Consider the following 7,232-nt stretch of genomic DNA (forward strand, 5'->3'; position numbering starts at 1 on the left):
TCCACAAATTCCAAGTGAAGTTTTTAAATGTTGTTTTTTCATTTGGATGACACGTGAAAGAACTTCTCTAAACGTCATCATAAAAATAAGCTTCCTTTTGGCATCAGAAAGACTTGTTTCTCCCCCAGATCGTGGACTTTTGAAGGCATTGAAGCAGGCTGTCGCCTCCCTGTGGGTGTGGGGCAGGCCCCCGGGCCCTGGAGAACGTGCATCTCTTGAGAAGCGCCCAGCGTTTGAGGGCCCAGGGCTGTAGCTCTGTTTTAAGGTTTGCATGATACTCTGTTGCCTGAACAGACCTCCATTTACGTAACCAGTCACCTCGACGGGGGCGTTTAGGGTGTCCTGAACTTTTCTCTTAGCAAGGCTGGTTGAGTGACCGGCGAAATCTGTGCCCCTTCCTTAATGATTAACTTAGGACGGGTTCCAGCAGGTGACATTTCTGGGTCAAAGGCTTTTAACCTGCTGCTTTCCACGGTAACACTGCATGGACCCCCCCACCCCGGGGTGGCTGAGGAAGAGACTCCGCCGTCCCCTGTCCCCGGGCCGCTGATGGGGGAGGGGGCAGGCCCTGGGCAGCGCTAGCTAACCGTGAGAACGCGGGGCCACATTCCGGGGGGATTCAGCCTCCTACCTGCTTCCCTCGCTCCCTTCCGGGCAGCAGACTGTCCTTCCCGGTGATCCCACCCTCAGCACCCCCTCCCATTCTTCTTTCAGCCCCCGGAATGCGTCTGCTCCTTCCTGCCTCAGAGCCTTTTCCAATGCTGTTCCCTCTGCAGGAAGTTCCACCCATGCCACCTCCCCTCCACAGCAGGCCCCTTTGGGTGGGTCCCAGCCCAAACGACCCTCTCACAGAGGCCCTCCTGATCTGCCGGTCACTCAGGCCCCCTTAATGCTGGGCTTCCCCGTGGGACCCCCCTTCCATTCTCCCGGCAGTGTCAGGCTCTCCTCTGACCCTGAGGCCCCCGCAGCCGGGGCCGAGTCTGTCTCTGTCCAGCCCCGATCACTGGTGGATTCCTCATCCCAGCCCAGGGCTGGGCGTGCAGGCACCTGTGAACCTGCACGCGTGCACACACACACACGTGCACACACACACACACATACACACACACACACTCATACACACACAAACACAGACTCATACACACACACAGCAGGGCCCGGCCCAGGGCTGGGCATGCAGGCACCTGTGAGCCTGCACGCGCACACGCACACACACACACACACACACGCACACTCATATACACGCACATACATAAACACACACATACATAAACACACTCATACACACACAAACACACACATAAACACACACTCACACACACACATAAACACACACACACACACTCTCATACACACACACACACACATAAACACACACACACAGACTCATACACACACACAGCAGGGCCCGGCCCAGGGCTGGCTGACAGACGCGTGGCCCTGGGAACGCTCGTCAGGAGGGTGCAGGCTCGGGCCACTGAGACTGCGGCCCTTGCGCTGCCGAGTCCACGGTGCCCTCTGTCTCCCCGAGGCCGGCTGGACCTCGGCCTGGACCAAGACCTTGAAGGACAGTGACCTCTGCCTCCCTCCAGAAACAGCAAGGGGGTCAGGGTGGGGATGGAGGAGGTGGGGGGAGGGGGGATAGAGGGAGGGAGCGACAGAGAGGGGAGAGAGGACACAGGAGGGAGGGCAAGGGGACCACACAATCTAAGGGCGTCAGGGGGCCTCACCCGGACAACAGGCCTGTGGCATAGGCCAAGACAGCAGGGGTGTCGGGGGGGAGGGGAAGGTTGAGCCAGAACCAGCGGATGGGATCCAATCCTGGCCCCATCACTGCAGCGCCTGGCTTCTCGACCCAGCTCGGCCATCTGTAGAGCGTGCAGGAACAGTCCTCCGTCTCAGGGCTCCTGTGAGAACCCTCTGGGAAATATACTGCATTGTTTGGTGTCACGCTAAGAAAGTTCTGTGCTGGGTCTAACCTCAGGGTCTCCTGCTGTGGCTTAATCCCCTTGTAGCCTCCCTGTAGACCTGACTCGTCCGTGGGGATGTGTAGTGCAGGCCCCCAGGAAACCCCAGGGACCCTCACTCCCGGCATAGGGAGGAGTGCTGGTGTGCAACTTCCAGGGACCGCGGCTCTGGCCTGGAGCTCAGATCGCTGGCCACCACGTTGTGAGGCTGCTCAAGCAGCCCCGCTGAGAGGTCAGCATGGCCGGGAACTGACCTCCAGCCAGCATCAACCTGCCAGCATGTGGTCCTCCAGTCCCACTTAAGCCTTCAAAGGACCGAGAGGCCCGGCTGACGTTTTGACATCGATGTCATAGAGATCCTGGGTCAGAATCACATGGCTGAGCTGCTCCGGGATTCCTGACACACAGCACTGCTCGCTGTTCTGAGCTGCTGGGTTTGAGGTGCTTTGTTATACCGCAGTGGATCACTGATACGGGATGCTTTTGCAACTGGATGCGTGGAAAAGAATCCAAAAAAAGAATCCATAGGAAGAATATTCTGGAAAGAAGAAGAGCAAGGAGGAGTCCAAAAGGCATTTTGAAAAGAATCCCTGAGCGTCTGGAAAATAAGATCAGTCCAGACTCCGGGGCAGGAGCTGGAAGCCTCACAGGACCAGGCTCACCAGCCCCATCTGTTCAGAGCCCCTGCTGCAAGCCACATTCCAGACACGGAACTTTCTGGTTCTTGAAAGCACCGCCCGTAACAAATTACCACGAAGGGTGACTTAAAATGACAGAAATTTAGTCTCCCAGTTCTGGAACCCAGAAGTCCAACATCCCGGTGTGGAGGGCCGCACTTCCTCGGAGGCTCCAGGGGAGGGCCCTCCCCTCTCCCAGCTCCTGCTGGCCAGCTGTTCCTCAGCTTGCAAGCACGGCTCCTGCCTCGGCCTCGTCTTCTCCCCTGTGTCTGTCTCTCCTCTGCGAGTCTCCGATAAGGACACAGGTCATTGGATTTGCCCCCCACCCCCAAGGGTGGTCTCCTCTTCTCAAGATCTTAAATTAATGACATCTGCAAAGATCCTTTTTCCAAATAAGGCCCCATTCACAGGGTCCAGGGGTGAGGATGTGAACACATCTCTTTTGGGGGCAACTATTCAGCTCACTGCAGGCAGTGCACTAGACACCCAAGGGACCCTCCCACTGCAAAAAAAAAAAAGGATTCTGGTATCTGAGAAGCGGAAGTCTCCCAAGACCTCTGACCTCTGTGGAGCAGGTGAGCGGTGAGCAGGCAGGAAGACCCCGGCCCCGAGGGCAGATGCCCGCAGCTGTGCCCTGAGCCCTGAACCTCCAGCTCTGCGGGGCCCCCACCCGCACAGGCGCAATCCCTCCCAGCACCCCGGATTTAGAGCTACGGGATTCCCATGGGTTAAGGTCAAGCAAACATGAGTTCAAGATCAGACTGACAAGCACGTGGTGGAGACGCAGCGCGAGTGAGAGAACGGGCCAACACACGTCGGATTGAGACCCCCAGGACCCTCAGACACCTGACTAGACAGAACAGCGAAGTGTAAGTGCAGAGAGAGGCACGAGGGACTCACAGCCCCGCTGCTGCGTCACCTGAATCTGCCAACATCCATCGTGCAAAGTGCAGGTTCCATGTCTGCCCAGGGTCCACTGCCTCTGGGCCTCTGCAGGTTCTGTCCCTCTGCCTGGACTGCATCCTCCCCTTCCCTCCCCCTGCCCCCATCCTTTGGGTCTTAATGCAGACATCACATTCCCCAGGCCTGGGCTGGGCCTGAAGGCATCCACACCTCCCAAAACACCTGTCTGAAGGGAACTGCGTGACCCCTGACCTCAGTCCTAGGTCATCGGGGCCTGAGGCAGTGGGATGAGCTATGTCTGGAAGGGCAATGTGTCCAGGGCCCAAGTCTCCATTTCTCCATTTTCCCCGTGACATACTTGTGCCCGAGGCTGAGGGGTACCAGAAAAACCTGGAGTTTAGTTGAACACGTGGCTGCCCAGGAAAAAAAAGACTACATTTCCCTGCATGCTTTGCAGGAAGAAAGGTCATATGACTAATCTCTGGCCAATGGGATGTGAGCAGAAGAGATATGCTTTTCTAGGTCTTGTCTTTAAAGGGAAAGTCATGCTCTTCACGTCCCTTTTGCTCTTCCTCCTTGCTGGAGTGTGGAGGTGATGTTTGGAACTGGAGCAGCCATTCTGGACTGCCAGACAGAAATCAGGTGTTGAGGAAGTCCCTGAGAAAGTGCAGTCTCCATATCAGCCCTCGGACGCTTACACTCAGAGTGCTGCGTGAAAGAGAAATACACTTTCCTCCTGATTAAGCCATTTCTATTTTGGGGTCCCTTGATAAAACGTGTTATATTTTCACTGACTCTTGGGCCGTTTCCAATGATGTATCTGTTTGGTCTGTGTATTGGGTTGGATAGTGGCCCCCACCCCCACCCCCCCGCCGCCGCCGCCGGGTTCATGGTCACCCAGAACTTCAATTAGCAATAATTGCGCCTCGGATAAACCTCACTGGCTACCATACTGCCACTGCGCAAAGCTACACCCAGAACTTCAGAATGTGGCCTATTGGGAAATAGGGTCTCTGAAGGTCATGTGAGGACACAAAGACAGAGAAGGCACAACATGGCTCTGAGCAGTGTCGTGTGTTTGGCTTCATTTGCAGCCTGATATGGTGCTTCTTCATCACAAAAGCCGCCCCACAGTGGGCTGGCAGTCAAGGTGTCAGAGGCCCTTCCCCGCTTCCCAGTGCCCACAGCTGCTGGTGTCACAGAGCATTGGAATGGCCTCTCCAAAGTTCGCTTAGGAGATGTCTGACTCTACCTCCATCCCCTCCTCCTGGCCCACACACCTTAGCCAGGCAGCTTGGTCACTGAATGTGGCTGTCCCCAGAGAGGAGCACCTCTGTTTGGTCACCTTGGCAATGACCAGCATGAAAGGGTGGGGGTGGGGCTATGCAGATCCTTTGGAGATAATCAGGATTCTACCCCAACCCCCCTGAGCAGATGCTTCTCCCTTCTCCTAAGGGGACTCTTTGGCCAGCCTGGATGGTCCACAAGGGTATTGAGGGGATGCAAACTTAATTCTGGTCCAGCCACCTGGACTCTCTTATGGGACCATCCTGGTCATCAATCCGAGTATAACGATCATTTGGTTGAGGACATTGGGTGCCCGCGGGTGGGCCACGTGGTCCAAAGTGTGGGGTGTAGTGGGTCTCCATAAGTTTTATAAAAATGTCCATGTCAGGAATTCCCTGGTAGTCCAGTGGTTAGGACTCTGAGCTTTCACTGCCGAGGCCCCGGGTTCAAGCCCTGATTGGGGAACTAGGATCCCGCAAGCCGTGCGGTGTGGCAAAAAAAATAAATAAAAATAATAATGCCCATGTCCCTTTTGCACCGGACCTGTGTCAGTTGGGGTCCCATCAGGAGACAGAAGGCACATGGCAATCTCAACCGGGAAAGTTTGCTACAAGAATTACTAACTGTAACGGAGGATTGGAGTGAAGAACAGACACAAGAAGTAACCTGTAGGGAATTCCCTGGTGGTCCAGTGGTTAGGACACCACGCTTTCACTGCCGAGGGCCCGGGTTGGATCCCTGGTCAGGGAATTAAGATCCCACAAGCCGCGCAGCAGAGCCAAAAAAAGAAGTAAACTGTAAAACTGTAGGGCTGAGCCGGAACCCCTGCACCCAGGCTGAGATCTTGTTGGCAGAGCTCAGCTGTGGCTCTCGGGACAGCAGAGAAGTCACTGTGGTGTTGGCAGAATTGCAGGAAATCTGTCCTCCGGAACTTGCTGGAAAACCACTATCTGGGAGCTGGGGAAGCTGCTTGCAGGGCAGTGTCTTGTCGGAGGCACTCCGCTACAAAACCATCCCAGGGCTCATCTTTTCAACAAATGTGCTGGAATGATTGGATATCCATGCAAAAAAACCCACAAACAAAAGCCCCAAACCCCAAACCAAAACATTGCCTTGACCCATACCTTGCACCATGTACAAAAATTAGCTCAAATTGAATCACTGACCCAAATGTAAAACCTAATACTGTAAAACTTCTAGAAGAAAAACACAGAAGGAAATCTTTGTGCCCCTGGGTTGTGTTAAGCAAAGATAAGATTTCTTAGGGCTTCCCTGGTGGCGCAGTGGTTGAGAATCTGCCTGCCAATGCAGGGGACATGGGTTCGAGCCCTGGTCTGGGAAGATCCCACATGCCACGGAGCAACTGGGCCCGTGAGCCACAACTACTGAGCTTGCGCGTCTGGAGCCTGTGCTCCGCAACAAGAGAGGCCGCGATAGTGTGCACTGCGATGAAGAGTGGCCCTCGCTCGCCGCAACTGGAGAGAGCGCTCGCACAGAAACGAAGACCCAACACAGCCAAAAATAAATAAATAAATTTATAAAAAAGCAAACAAACAAACAAAAAGATTTCTTAGACTGGACACGTGCAAATGAATAAAAGGAAAAAATGGACAAATTGGACCTCATCAAAATTAAGAACTTGTGCTCTTTGAAAAGCACTGTTAAGAAAAGAAAAGACAAAAAAAAAAAAAAAAAGAAAAGAAAAGACAACCCACAGACTGGGAGAAAATCTTTGCGAATCACATATTTGATAATGTACTGGTTTCCAGAAGATATAAAAGAATTCTCAAAACTCAACAACAAGGAAACAATACAAAAAAAAAAAAAAAGATGGGCAAAATTTTTGAATAGACTCTTTGCCAAAGATTATATACAGGTCGCAACTAAGTACATAAAAAATATTCAACATCGGGCTTCCCTGGTGGCACAGTGGTTAAGAATCCGCCTGCCAATGCAGGGGACATGGGTTCGAGCCCTGGTCTGGGAGGATCCCACATGCCATGGAGCAACTAAGCCCATGCGCCACAACTACTGAGCCTGCGCTCTAGAGCCCACAAGCCATAACTACTGAGCCCGTTCACCTAGAGCCCATGCTCCACAACAAGAGAAGCCACAGCAATGAGAAGCCCATGTGCCACAACGAAGAGTGGCCCCCACTCACTGCAACTGGAGAAAGCCCGCGCGCAGCAACAGACCCAACGCAGCCAAATAAATAAATAAATTTATATAAAAAATATTCAACATCATTAGTTGTTAAGGAAATGCAAATAACAACCACAAAGAAACACCATTGCACACTCAGTAGAATGGCCAGAATTTTTTTTTTTAAGATTTTTTTTTTTTTGATGTGGACCGTTTTTAAAGTCTTTATTAAACTTGTTACAATATTGCTTCTGTT

At 53.1% G+C, this 7,232-nt stretch overlaps 1 pseudogene; it reads right to left on the reverse strand.

Moving 5' to 3' along the window:
- Positions 1–4,448: 4,448 nt before the first annotated feature.
- LOC114235575 (U4 spliceosomal RNA) lies at positions 4,449–4,517 on the reverse strand (annotated as a pseudogene).
- Positions 4,518–7,232: the final 2,715 nt, after the last annotated feature.

This window comes from Balaenoptera acutorostrata, chromosome 6 (assembly GCF_949987535.1).
Source record: "Balaenoptera acutorostrata chromosome 6, mBalAcu1.1, whole genome shotgun sequence".
Classification (NCBI taxonomy): domain Eukaryota; kingdom Metazoa; phylum Chordata; class Mammalia; order Artiodactyla; family Balaenopteridae; genus Balaenoptera; species Balaenoptera acutorostrata.